Raw genomic sequence first — 13,974 nt, forward strand, 5'->3', positions numbered from 1 at the left:
GCCTGTGATAGTCATCAGCGGAAGCGCCTACAGTGAGTACCTATTGTGTAATGTGGAGGGTAAATCACACTCCAGGAGACACACAAGTGCACGACCGGCGAGACTAGTACAGTCGAGCGGGAAAGAAGGGAAAAGAAAATGAGTAAAAGGCTTCCTCCTCGGCACTTCGTGACTTTCACTTTTTGCAGCTAGTCCAAGCAACCAACAACAACAACAACAACAACAACAACAAAACAATACTCTGAAGGTGAATGTAGAAATCAGGAAATCGATACCGGAAGAAGTCGAGGAAAATCGTGTTTTTTTTTTTCTTCTTTTTTTAATCACCTTAAGCAACTCGGGAAGTCAGAGACGACAAAGGTTGAGGTCGGAGCGGAGGGACACTACTCAGATAAGGTTTAACTTGAGGACACTGAGCATATAAACATGTTCACACGTATCTGAATAGACGAATCATTTCAATAGTAGTTCAGCGAAATCAGTTCATATAAATGGTTGTGTGAGGCAATGAGTGGGTAACGTGAATATATCTTGGAACCTGGAGGATACGTGGCAAAGCCGAAGCGTAAACAATGAAAACGGAGAAACTTGTCCAGTGGAGGTAAAGGGCAATGTACTGAGGTAAAGAAAACTGGTCTGTTGGGGTCTAGGATTAAGAAACGTGAAGTTGGGAAAGTTACTGGAGGCGTCAGAAAAGAAGTGGGAAGAACCTGTACGTGTGGGTAGCTCGAAATCAGGGCAAGCACAGCATGGGACGTGAATAACCTTGGGGGAAAACTTGAACATGATCATATGAGGGAAAGATAACCTATCAGACGAGACTGGAGGTCGAGAGCATCTGTAGCAAGAAAAACGGGATGACTAAAACAGAAACTGGATGGGGTCAATGTATGTGGCCTGAAAAGGTGGCACCCGTGTGACGGCAATCAGGTGCTGAGGCGGGGGCGGTGGAGAGCCGGTGCGTGACGGCTCCGTGTGACGGAGGAAGGGGATACGGAGCCGGTGTGTCATGACACTGAGGGGGAAGGGAACGCCAAGTTAAACTGGTTGATGGATATGAAGGACGTGCGTGGAGACTGGTTAAACCGATGTGCATTGTTACGACATCAGCAAATAGCATTAAAATGAGATGTCGAAAGGAAAGTGGGAGCTCCTGAGTCAAACCAAAGACTGGAAAGCTGAAGACAGGAAGGCCGAAGGAATGGCCAACAATGTAACGGATCAATTATACAAAAACGGAGAAACATTCGTAGCGGTGGCGATAAACTCCAGCAGGCCAGGGATCACGTTCAGTTAAGATGTTATACAGAGTACTGAAGAACGACACCATACCAGATATATTACTATCCATTATTACAAATCTATAACAACTGCCTGCTGTACCACGTCGTCCACACGATACACACCCTCTCCACACCTGCTGCTCCCCTACCAGGCTCAAAGGTGGCAGGAAGCCACACACCAGTGACCGGCTTACAGCGTCTTTGTTGTGGGGCTCCCCGTAACGATAATCATGTAAGAGGCGTGAGTTAAGATGACTGGAGAATCAGGCCATGACGTTTGACTCATATATCACCAAGTTCCGGAGCCAGACCACACCGGTGTGTATGTGGGCGTGAGGTGGGGGTGGGGGATGGATGCGCTAGCTATTATCACTTTCTCCAGTTAAATGCTTCTCTTGTGTCCTACTTACGAGAAGTATCGTCGTGGGTTTTAACGACGCTGGACATTTCCTGAGACGAGGGTCTGACGCCGAGTTACCACAAGAATCATCACAGCAACCAGAAAGACAGATAATAATTACATTACAATCATTTGAGCTGTTATTTTCCCCCCATCACTAGGTCTTAACCTCACTAATGTGCCAGTCGGAAGTGTATAGCCTTTAAGGACCTTCCTTAAGGATTCGTAAGGCCATGGACTGACCGACTTCCGTCATGGAGTAGTGAGGCCAAGCCCGTGACCTGATCACGGGAAGTGTGTCGGCCGGAGACAATCATGAACCAGACGCTCCCGGACAGCCTGCTACAGCATCAACTTTCGCCAGATCCAGATGCATTCAATGGTCAGAAAAAGGAGGAGATGCTACTGCGTCTGACCCTTGGGAAACTTTCTCCTGAGCTTTTCTCTTCTCGAAACTGATGAGGCACACGGGCTGGTATGCGAGTGGAAGAAAAACTGGCTTCCTTCCGAACACTTTCACGTGGCAGTCTTGCTCTTCCGTCAGTCACACACACGAAATCATATCTGGTTGGTCGGAAAATGAAGAATTTCAACAAATGGCTTTAAAAGTAGCGACATAGGACAGGTCACACAGCCGCTGCCAGGGCCCCAAGGACTTATTTCTGCAAACAACATAACATTCATTACTGGGTATGGACGCCCTCAGACCGTACAGAAGCACTCACACTGGTGAAACTACACCAGCCGTCACTACACGACTCAGGAAAATACATTTGAAATACTTACACCCCTGCTGGTACGAAATATACAAACTAAATACTTGTAGATAGATGTGATCTCTCTCTCTCTCTCTCTCTCTCTCTCTCTCTCTCTCTCTCTCTCTCTCTCTCTCTCTCTCTCTCTCTCTCTCTCTCTCTCTCCTTCACTATTATGTACTGTATGGGAAGAAGTTTTTCATCCGTGAGGTCCCCCATCTCTTTTACTTTCCTTGCAATCATAAAACTTTTTTTAATATCTTTATGCTGTCCACATGCACTACTTCATATTTCAGTTTATTCCATCTATCCACTACCTTTATACAATAGAAGCACTTCAGTATATCTTTCAGAACAAGTTTCGAGGTTAATTTCATGTTATTGCCTCTGGTTGTTGTATCCTTGCATCTTTTAAAGAATTGTCCCTTGCCTGCATCAACAAGGTGGTCTAAAAAGTAAAGTTTATGATCAAGTCACAGCTAACTCTTCCCTCTTCCATGGTTGACATATTTAAAGACTCTAGCCTTCCCTGTAACTCAGCTTGTAATTCCGGTACCATCTTTGTTGCTCTCCTCTGGCCATTAATGGTTCCTTCATTCATGCTTACTTGTACAGCATATTTCAATATTGACTCGTTTAAAAGGTGAACAACTTGCTGAACAAATCCTCCTCCGCGTTCTGGAACGCAGTAATAATATTTGTCAGTAGACAGTTTGTCATCTTATTCATTCTCTTAATGGAAAGCTGCTGTAACGAACAATGTCGACTCCCACAGACTCCTGCAACTTATCAAAGGGTCACGCTAAAGCTCAGGTCATCATTCCCAACCGTCTTAGCATCGCGCACTGTGATTAAACTGTTAAAGGTTACTGAACGAGATATACATATATATATATATATATATATATATATATATATATATATATATATATATATATATATATATATATATATATATATATATGTGTGTGTGTGTGTGTGTGTGTGTGTGTGTGTGTGTGTGTGTGTGTGTGTGTGTGAGAGATAGCATGTGTTCGTTATATACAAACTTGAGATTTATTCAGTTACAAAGTATTTTATTATGTTAAACTGATGTAGGAAGCGAAGGAAATGCTGCTTAGTGACACGCCACTCACTGACTAAATTAGGTGAGGTGTGGAAGTGTGGTCCTGGTCATGTGTGTAACTGTGGTCTGGTGACCGGCTGGTCTTTCCCTACGTGTGTGGGGCTATGGTCCTCGTGGTCTTTGAAGCAGTTGTCCTGGTGATCTGTCGAGAAACACTCGATAAGACATTCATTCAGCAGTCACCAGGCAGATACGCTTGGTGAGTGGGGATGCTCCACTTTCCCTGATGTGTCGTCTCCAGCCGTGTTGGGTGGGGTGTGTGTGATGATGGTGTGGTGTTGTGGTGTGTCGTCTCCAGCCGTGTTGGGTGGGGGGTGTGTGATGATGGTGTGGTGTTGTGGTGTGTCGTCTCCAGCCGTGTTGGGTGGGGGGTGTGTGATGATGGTGTGGTGTTGTGCTGCTGCTGGGGAGGTACAGACGGAGGCCGTGAGGACTGGCTGTCTTTGTACCTGGATCATGGGATCTCTACAGTCTTCCGGTGACGTACATCACACTGGTGACTGTAACAGTCATGTTTTGGAGATGCATACAATGTTCAGGCGATTCACACTAGGTTGAGGTGGTGTACCGAACATTCAGGGGTCTAATGACTGGAGCAGTCTACCAGACTGCAGGGGTATGGACTACCAGGCTGCAGGAGTGGGGTCTACCAGGCTGCAGGGGTATGGACTACCAGGCTGCAGGAGTGGGGTCTACCAGGCTGCAGAGGTAGGGACTACCAGGCTGCAGGGGTGGGGTCTACCAGGCTGCAGGGGTGGGGTCTACCAGGCTGCAGGAGTGGGGTCTACCAGGCTGCAGAGGTAGGGACTACCAGGCTGCAGGGGTGGGGTCTACCAGGCTGCAGGGGTGGGGTCTACCAGGCTGCAGGAGTGGGGTCTACCAGGCTGCAGAGGTAGGGACTACCAGGCTGCAGGGGTGGGGTCTACCAGGCTGCAGGAGTGGGGTCTACCAGGCTGCAGGAGTGGGGTCTACCAGGCTGTAGCAGTCTACCAGGCTACTGCCGATATATTGATGGGTCATGACCGACGCCCATCAACTCTATTGATCAGATGGTGGGTCATGGTTGACGCCCACTGACCACACAGATCAGGTGGTGGGTCATGGTTGACGCCCACTGACCACACAGATCAGGTGGTGGGTTATGGTTGACGCCCACTGACCACACAGATCAGGTGGTGGGTTATGGTTGACGCCCACTGACCACACAGATCAGGTGGTGGGTTATGGTTGACGCCAACTGACCACACAGATCAGGTGGTGGGTCATGGTTGACGCCCACTGACCACACTGATCAGGTGGTGGGTCATGGTTGACGCCCACTGACCACACTGATAAGGTGGTGGGTCATGATTGACGCCCACCAACCACACTGACAAGATGATGCGCTATGACTGACACCCAACAACCACAATCATCAGGTGGTTAGTCATGGATGATGTCCACCAAGCAAACTGATCAAGTGACGCCCACTAGCCATACTGATGAGGTGGTGGGTCATGGTTAACACCCACCAGCCATATTGATGAAGTGGTGGGTCATGGTTGACGCCCACCAACCATAATGATCAGGTGGTTGACGAACAATCACACTCATTACGAGTCATTCCCCCTACCCGTATATCGATGATCTGCATCAAGCGGGAAGGGTCCCGGAGGTAATACATTATGCACGCGCGGTCTATATCGCCGGTGGAACCCATAGCTGCCTCCTCTCCTCAGTTACCCTACACACACACACACACACACACACACACACACAGAGCCTCAGCAACAGACACAAGAACGTTTACAGTTCATAATATGCACTGCTCCCTAGTCGTCTTCTTAGTGATACATTCTTCAGGTTTTATACACTCAGACACCAAGTGCACACACAATATGACCATGTGGTTCTTTACGGCATCTGTTGGCTAGCTAGCAAGCGTCACGTGACAGTGGGTGTCTCAGTAAAACATCATATATGTTCTCCTTCACCTTGTTCTGACGTGTCTCTCAGGATTACGCTGACTCTTAACTGTGCAGTAATAAAAAAAAAAAAAAAACGTTAACACTTGAATAAAAACGACGTTCAACTGCCTTACGACTACTACCGTCCATTACCTGCCTTCAAACAGATGGTAAAGAATTGGTTTCATCGCCATCTGGCAAATGTATATGTTGTACGTAACAGCCAGGCTCACAGCGGGCGCTATCATTATCACTGAAGTTACCGTTATCATTATTATTCTTATTTCTATTGTCATATTAGAGAGAGAGAGAGAGAGAGAGAGAGAGAGAGAGAGAGAGAGAGAGAGAGAGAGAGAGAGAAATGTTTGAAGTAAAAGCGACGAACATGCTGTGCACTACTACAACCAGTCTGTCTGTCTGTGTCTTGTGTCGCGGAGAGGAGGAAAACGGCACAAGGGTTCAGAGACGGAGACACAGTGACTGAATTATAACAAGTCACATGAAAAGTGAACTACTGTAGTTATAGTGGGCAAAGTACATCTTGTATGTTTGGTGGGCATTGTCTCTGATATTCACCGATTATACAGCAGTCAAATGCACATTGGTGCTGAGTGAAGTTATGCTGGAAGTGTTTGTATCTTAACATTATAGTATCAGCGAGAGACCAAACTCCCAGCGTTATCTATAACCTAGCCTAAACGGGACGCAACATCAAGGTGTCTACAGATTTGTGTTATTTTGGGGTATTATAATGGTGGCTGGATATATATATATATATATATATATATATATATATATATATATATATATATATATATATATATATATATATATATATATATATATATATGGTTTTACTTTATACGAAGGTAGGCCCAAATAATTGTCATTTTTATACTCAGAGGAATAAACTTTAGCTATCTTTTCTGTCGAAGACAAAAGAGAAAATGTAAGTATGAATGATTCTATGTCGTACTTCCGATATCAACACATTACAATCAGCGTGGGAGGAGTGTAATGACGTTAGTGAAGGGAGAGAATCACGATCAAACTGACTTTCTCATAGATATTAGAATATTTCAATGCCAACGAGAGCAGCAAACACTCCAGTTTGGAAAGCGGATCCTCAGTTATTGATCCTGACTCTCCATCCATACACCAAGCACTGCCGCGAGCTCCAGTGGCTTACTGTGGGGACCTAGTTTGTGAGAGACTTGTGTTCAGGGGTGATGGTGTCATAATGACGAAGGCGTCATGTCTGACTCTCAACCCCGACCTCAAGTTGTAACATGAGCAGAAGCTTTAGGGGGGACAATAGGAAAAGTGACGTCAAAGGGATTAATTTTCTCATGGGAAAGGAAAATGCAGCTCCAGCCCTGCAGGGTAAGTTCGTGGATACCATATATTCTAAGCTCACTTGCAATTTCGGTAATCCATTTAATATGAAACTCTTCCTTTCATGTAGAAAGTCAGGAGGGTAACATTACCACGGATGGGTTGATATGCATTAACCAAAGTGTATGAATCCCGGCAAGAAAACTAACCTCAGCGATTCTCTCAGACACCAGGAAGACCAAATTCTCTCTTCAAATTTTGTGGTCACCAGACACCGTGACACAGCGGTACACACACCCCACCCACTTTCCATCTTGCCTAAGACAATATGAGAGCACCGAATCCCACAGGCCAACATGCTTGAGGCAGGTAGGACCTTGCCTATCCCAGCCACGACAACTCTAGTGCACGGCCACGTGGAGCCAACATCCCCCGAGCAGGCAGAACCCCTTACCTATCCTAGCCAGAACCACAACAGGGTAGGCAGGTTTAGACGGGCAACAAGAGTGCAAAAGTCGCACCCAAATACGTCGAGTTCACAAGTGTATTAGCTCCAGGGAGGAGGAACGATTGCAACACGCCACTTATACTACTTTGAAAGCTTCAGAGCTGTAGTGACCGTCGCGTTTCATTTGACTGACAATTAATGGGATGAATAATTCAGGTCCACACACCAGTTTGTACGACTGCTTGAGATTTCGCCCGATGTGTGTTACCAGAGAACTACGTATATTGCACACATGGGGCCTCGCTACGGATTATACTCGAGCAGCAGCTTACCACAGCTTGCTGTATATCGTCACTGTAGTAGGTATGTCATGAATTCCCCTGGTGTACAACGTACCATACACAGTATTACAACAAGCTGTTGAGTCTATGATGGCAAGGATGTTCTCAAGCTAAGAGACGACTTACAGCCGTAGGAAATCTCACGCCGGAACTATACACCCGTGAATTTGTGTCGATAGAATCAGATATATGCCGGCATGACTGTCACATTCCCAAGCTGCATGACACGCATGCTTCTTCGGCACTCTGCAACACTAACATTCACATAGTCACGATCTATTGCATACAATTTTATTCACAATAACCTATAAAAGAACTCCAAGACGCGCAAAGAGAACTCCTGGCCACCACGGCATGACGGAAGATCAGAAAGTCACAGCGACAAATTTTGCATATCTGAAGAATTTCCCCATTTGATGTTGACAACGTGTCGGGTCGGTTACGTTCTGGCGCCGCGCGCGCCGTTGCCATATGCCGCCAGACAGTTTCAGATATAACCATCGCTGCAGAATTTATATGTTAGGATATATATGAAATTACTCATTACGAAACCCCTGTCATCGCCTACTGATATACTTACGATTTTCCTTTACTAAATAATAAGTCAACGTTTTTCAGATGTAACATATTTTTCTATACAACTCATGCCTAGTTTATTCCTTCAATAAACTTCAGAAACATATAATTAATAAACACGATGACTCATTCAGCTTTGACCACCTCCATTCCATCTTTTCTCAGTGATTCTTATCACTATGTGTTTACATGCACCAGAGATAACAGCTACACACTCACCTCGCTATTCACTCGGTTCACTGTACCATAATAATGAAGACATTTACACAACGTCACCTTTCTTATGACTGGGTGCAGCAGCACCTCGCGACATATACGAACTTCAAGGACACTTGTACCTTCCTTGTATTGTGGCGCCAACTGACGTGGTGCACCTAAGAAAATCTACTGCTGAAATTACAGCATACCACTGAACAAACTATCTCTCCATGATCTTTTACGAGACCGTCTGTACTTCCAATGATACAGCCTCATCAAAGGTGACTATCTACAGGCAGTGAAACAACCATATTAATTTATTTCTTGTCTTCATCGACCTTAGTATCTAAATTACGACCAGTCTAACTGATATGTGCCTACAGTTGTTACCGTTCCTACCAAACAAAGACTACGCTTACCAGTTGATGGTATAGGGAATTATCTGTACTAATGTTACCTTGTCATTACAGGTTGCATGACTGGATGGCATACTGATGACTTCACCAGGTTCCCTCACGGCCCGAGAGCGCACCGGCAAGACGTTCTCCACACCCCTGGCAGAGTACATCACTGTACCCTTTACATCATCAAATGACATCGCCACCAACACCTAAAAGACCGTTCTAGTCGGGCTAACTCTCACGAAAAGACCCAAGTCATCTTATAAAATTACCACGGAGAATGTGTTTCGCTCCCCATGGTACGGTTATGCCATGATGTTCACCTTACAAATGGAATGTATTTCATCATTAGTGTTGAGGGTGCAGGCGGTGTACACCACAGTGGTCAATATGTACGTCAGAGGCCAGGGTTGTCGTACTCCCGCCCTCGCATGTGGTAGCAGTCAGAGGTTGTCCGGTACTTTCCCCTTGACGTGGAGATATCCGAAGAAAAACAACTTTGCCGCCAGCGCCACCACTGGCGACACTGAAACAGTGAACTTAGAATATCCTCATTGACAATGTATGCAGAAACAGAATAACAACCCACACCCCAATGGATTACTATTAGTATTATTATCATTATCATCATCATTATTGTGAGAGACAACAGAAACAGCAGAACTCTAAAGATTGAATTCCTGCATCAATCAAACCTGTTATTTACCAAGATCCCATCAGAACACACGAGGGTACGAGTGGCCTAAGGTAGGAAGGTGTCTGAAAGCCGAGACTGCTGTGTTTACTGGTGGAACAGCTGTGTTATTTGCGCAGGCCATGTGCATGATGAGCCTGGTCCCCGCCGGAGATATCACCACCACACGGTCACGCCAACACTCTGAGCACGGCGCACACAGTGACCCCTGAGCCCGACGGCAAGACCCTTCAGGTACGATGACCTGGCCTATGATTTCATTCTTAAGGGTCAGGTCAAAGGCCAGGCCATCATATCCAAAGGGGGTACTCTCGTGCTCATAAGGTTAAGAAGGACATTAGGCCGAGCATATTATATCTTTTGTAAGTTACATCAGACTGTTCACCGCAGTCTCCCAGCGGGGTACTAAGCACCATCCCCTCACAACCATCAAGGTGTCATCTGCACCAGTCATGGTGTCCTTTTCTTCAGTAAAACTTTCAAAGTAGTGGGAGGAACATGAGTGCCATTGCGTATTACTCGGTCATTTTCCGAAACAAGGCCGAAGTGATGGATTAAAGAATGAAGTTCCTGCCGCCTAAGAAAGTAGTGCAAAGAAACCCAGAGACCAACAACAAAGATAATGAGAGTAAATAATGTAAATATGAGCAAAGAAACAATGAGACTTGTACGTCACACGATACGTCAGTATGAAAATAGCAAAAGAAATCCTAGTTTTATAGTGATGTCAGAATGAAAAGTCATTACCCAATTAACAAATCCATTAATTATTGAGAATGGTAACTTGATTCAAGATTTCGAAGTCATGGCAAAAATCTTATTATTCTTTTTAGCATCTGTATTTACCGAAAATGCAACTCATGTCCTGAATCCAAAGCCACTGATAATAAGGGTTGCAATATAGTGAAATAAGATATGAAGACATTATATATGAAATTTAATAAAACGGCCGGCCCAGGAAAGTTTTAATCCGAGGACACTGAAAGAGGTGAAAAATTATATAGTTAAACTCTCGACGGTTCTTGGAAGTCACTTGCTATGGGAAATGTTCCAGAGGAATGGAATTAGTTTGCCAATGTAACACCGATAATCAAAAAATATAATAAGTCACTGCCAGGAAATTATCGTCCAGTTAGCTTAACGTCCGCAGTTGGTAAACTTTTGGAAACCGTCATGCGTGAGAGCATTGTGCATCATCTAAAGAACTACAACTTAATAAACGATTCTCAGCATGGTCTTCAACGAAATAGCTCATGTTTGACAAATCTGCTTGTTTTATCATAAAATCAACACATGATGAAAGTAAAGCAGTTGATGTCATCTATCTAGATTTTCAAAAAGCAAATGATAAAATTTCACATCAGAGGTTGCTAGTATAATTTAAAATCATATGGCATAGATGGGGGTTGTACTTTGATGGTTAAGAAATTGGTCCACTGACCGTAAACAAAGTGTAGTAATTAATGGTCAAGCCTGCGAATGGTTGGACGGAACAAGTGGTGTGCCACAGGGATCAGTCTTGGGACCGGTTCCCTTTCTGGTATATGTATATATATATATATATATATATATATATATATATATATATATATATATATATATATATATATATATATATATATATATATATATATATGTGTGTGTGTGTGTGTGTGTGTGTGTGTGTGTGTGTGTGTGTAATAGGCTGCACTGTAAGATATCGAAATTAGATGCAGTAATATCTGGTGATCTAAAGCCAAGCAAGCAGTTCGCAAGAGACAGCAAAAGGGGCAAACAAAATTCTTGGATTCATAGACAAGACTTTCCAATTTAAGTCAAGGTTGAATTATCCTCTCTATAACTCACTGGTGTGTCCCCATCCCGAATATCATGTTCAATTTTGGTCATCCTTACTTGAGGAAAGCCGTAGACAGATTGGAAAGAGTAACAGAAGCGAGCTATCAAGATGAATACTAGACTGAGAATCAAATCCCACAATCCAATTAAAACACCCAAATTTTCTTAGCATAGAAGACACAAGGGAAATCTAACATAGGCGTTCAACATTATTAAAGGCATGCATAATCTCTATGAAAGAAACCACTTAACGGTTTATGCGTCTGATTTCACTTGTCGTAAACAATTTAAACTGGTGGGAAGACATTTTACCTCGAATGTAGCGAAGTACCTTTTTTTTTTTTTACACCAGGTTTGTTAACATATGGAATGATTTACCAATTAGAGTAGTTAACAGCAGTACCACAGTTAAGCTTAAGCATAGACTTGATAAACACTGCGTTGCTGATCCACGACTGACATTACTTGCGCCTCTAAAGCTATATGAAAAGTTTACGAGCTTTTCTCTGATATATCTGTATGACTTTCTGCACCTACCACACTAATCCATGAGCTTCTGTTCTCTTCCACCATCACAATCTCATGAAGACCCAATGGTCTGTTGCTGCTTCAATCAACTTGTATTCATCTGCACAACAGTCAAGGTGTCATCTACATCGGTCAGGATGTCATCTGCGCCACTGTAATGGTGTCGTCTGTGCCACCGTCATGGTGACAACTGATCATTGTCATGATGTCATCTGTGCCACCGTAATGGTGTCATCTGCATCATTTTCATGATGTCATCTGTGCCACCGTAATGGTGTCATCTGCATCATTGTCATGATGTCATCTGTGTCACCGTCATGGTGTCATCTGTGCCAATGTCATGGTATCATCTGTGCGACCGTCATGGTGTCATATGAACCAGTCATGGTGTCATCTGTGCCACCGTCAGTGTCATCTGCACCTCTTATCATACATGTATTACCGTTTTCCCACTTGTAATCCTTTCCAAGTAATTATTTTTCAATATATTCCATGCCATATATATGCTTTATAAGTCTTGTATAGAATAGCCTACCTGTTTTGTAAATATATGTACATAATATTATTAATGAATGTTTTATTTAACCTTCAAAGAATTGTGTGTGTGTGTGTGTGTGTGTGTGTGTGTAAGAAGGAAAAAAACTGGAGATCCAGGCTAGGCTGCTGCAAAACATCAAACAAAGCACTAAAGAAATTATATATCTACTTTTCTTTCTAACGATCTATATTTACCTCACACACACCGTTTACCCTTAATGCATTCTCAAGTGTCTCGAGCCACCGAGGCAGAGCGTCAAGATGTTATGAAAAATATACTTCCAGCTCGATGGTCACTGACGCCCTTCCTGTCTTGTTGACATCTTTCACCATCATTCACGTTCTAACACACACCCACACACACACACTCACACACACACCTGGCTCAGGCTGGTGTGTGTATCTGTATACACACGTAAGAGCAAAGACACGGTACTCGTATACAAGTTTAAGAGAAAACACGAGTGTAAAACTCTCTTCCCGTGACACACAAACAGCAATGGTAGAATAGACAGTCAAATCACGTACGCGCTACACACGGTCGGACAAACATAAGGAGAGGGAATTACCACCACATATCACAGATGGCAGTATGGACAAGGACCCTCTTCTTAAAGAGATGTACCAAAGCATGAAACCACCATCTACGGACGACCCGTACAAACTCCCTTCACAGTCGAGCACCCATGGGTATTCCATCCTGGCCTTTGATCAAAGGCCAGGCCATCAAACACAAGGGTCATAACGTCGCGCGTGAGATATAGCCAGAGTAACAGTCTTGAACGAAGTTTAGGCGGCCACAAGTTACCGCAGGTGTAAAATATTGGCAAAGGACACACCAGCAATCACACACACCATGAACCATGGGAAAATATGCAGTCGTACAAAGCAAAATCATGATTTAAGGCTGTAAAAACACGTGATATAGGGTCGTACACACATATAATGTGGGGTCATACAAATGCATGGTCATTGAGACACACACATAACGTACAGTAGTACAAAAACCCACAAAACCTACACAAACTCACATATGACGTTAGGTCGTACGAACACATAACATCCGGCAGCACAAACACATCTGACCTACGGTCGTACAAACTCGCATGACTTGCGGTCGTACACACACACACACACACACACACACACACACACACACACACACACACACAAATGGCTTATGGTCATACAAAGAGGCACACATTCCTCCCAATTCACAAATTTGTCATGAAAAGACCATCCGTCATAATAACAATAATCCGAAATGAAGGACCTGGGAGGATGAGTCAATGGAATAACAGGAAATATGTGGGGAGCTTAATGGGCGCTTCCACAAGGTATTCGCAGTGGAGGACACATCACCAACACTACTAGAAAGACGGAGAGAGAGAGAGAGAGAGAGAGAGAGAGAGAGAGAGAGAGAGAGAGAGAGAGAGAGAGAGAGAGAGAGAGAGAGAGAGAAAATTATGGAAAATGTCGAAGGTGTTTGGCGAAGACTTAAGGATGATACTAAGGGATCCTGATTCATAAAAGGTACATATGGCAATGCCCTCAAGAACTGTGCAGCAAC

At 44.1% G+C, this 13,974-nt stretch overlaps 1 protein-coding gene across 6 annotated transcripts in view; it reads left to right on the plus strand.

Annotated features, from left to right (window-relative positions):
• Positions 1 to 12,436, plus strand: part of LOC139753380 (low density lipoprotein receptor adapter protein 1) — a 136,879-nt gene extending 124,443 nt beyond the window's left edge. For all 6 annotated transcript variants that reach the window (XM_071669813.1, XM_071669808.1, XM_071669809.1 and 3 more), the window contains one exon: positions 8,879 to 12,436. The gene's annotated coding sequence lies outside the window, so the exon portion shown is untranslated. The remainder of the gene's footprint in view (positions 1 to 8,878) is intronic.
• The last annotated feature ends 1,538 nt before the right edge of the window (positions 12,437 to 13,974 follow it).

The sequence above is a fragment of the Panulirus ornatus genome, chromosome 14, assembly GCF_036320965.1.
Source record: "Panulirus ornatus isolate Po-2019 chromosome 14, ASM3632096v1, whole genome shotgun sequence".
NCBI lineage: Eukaryota > Metazoa > Arthropoda > Malacostraca > Decapoda > Palinuridae > Panulirus > Panulirus ornatus.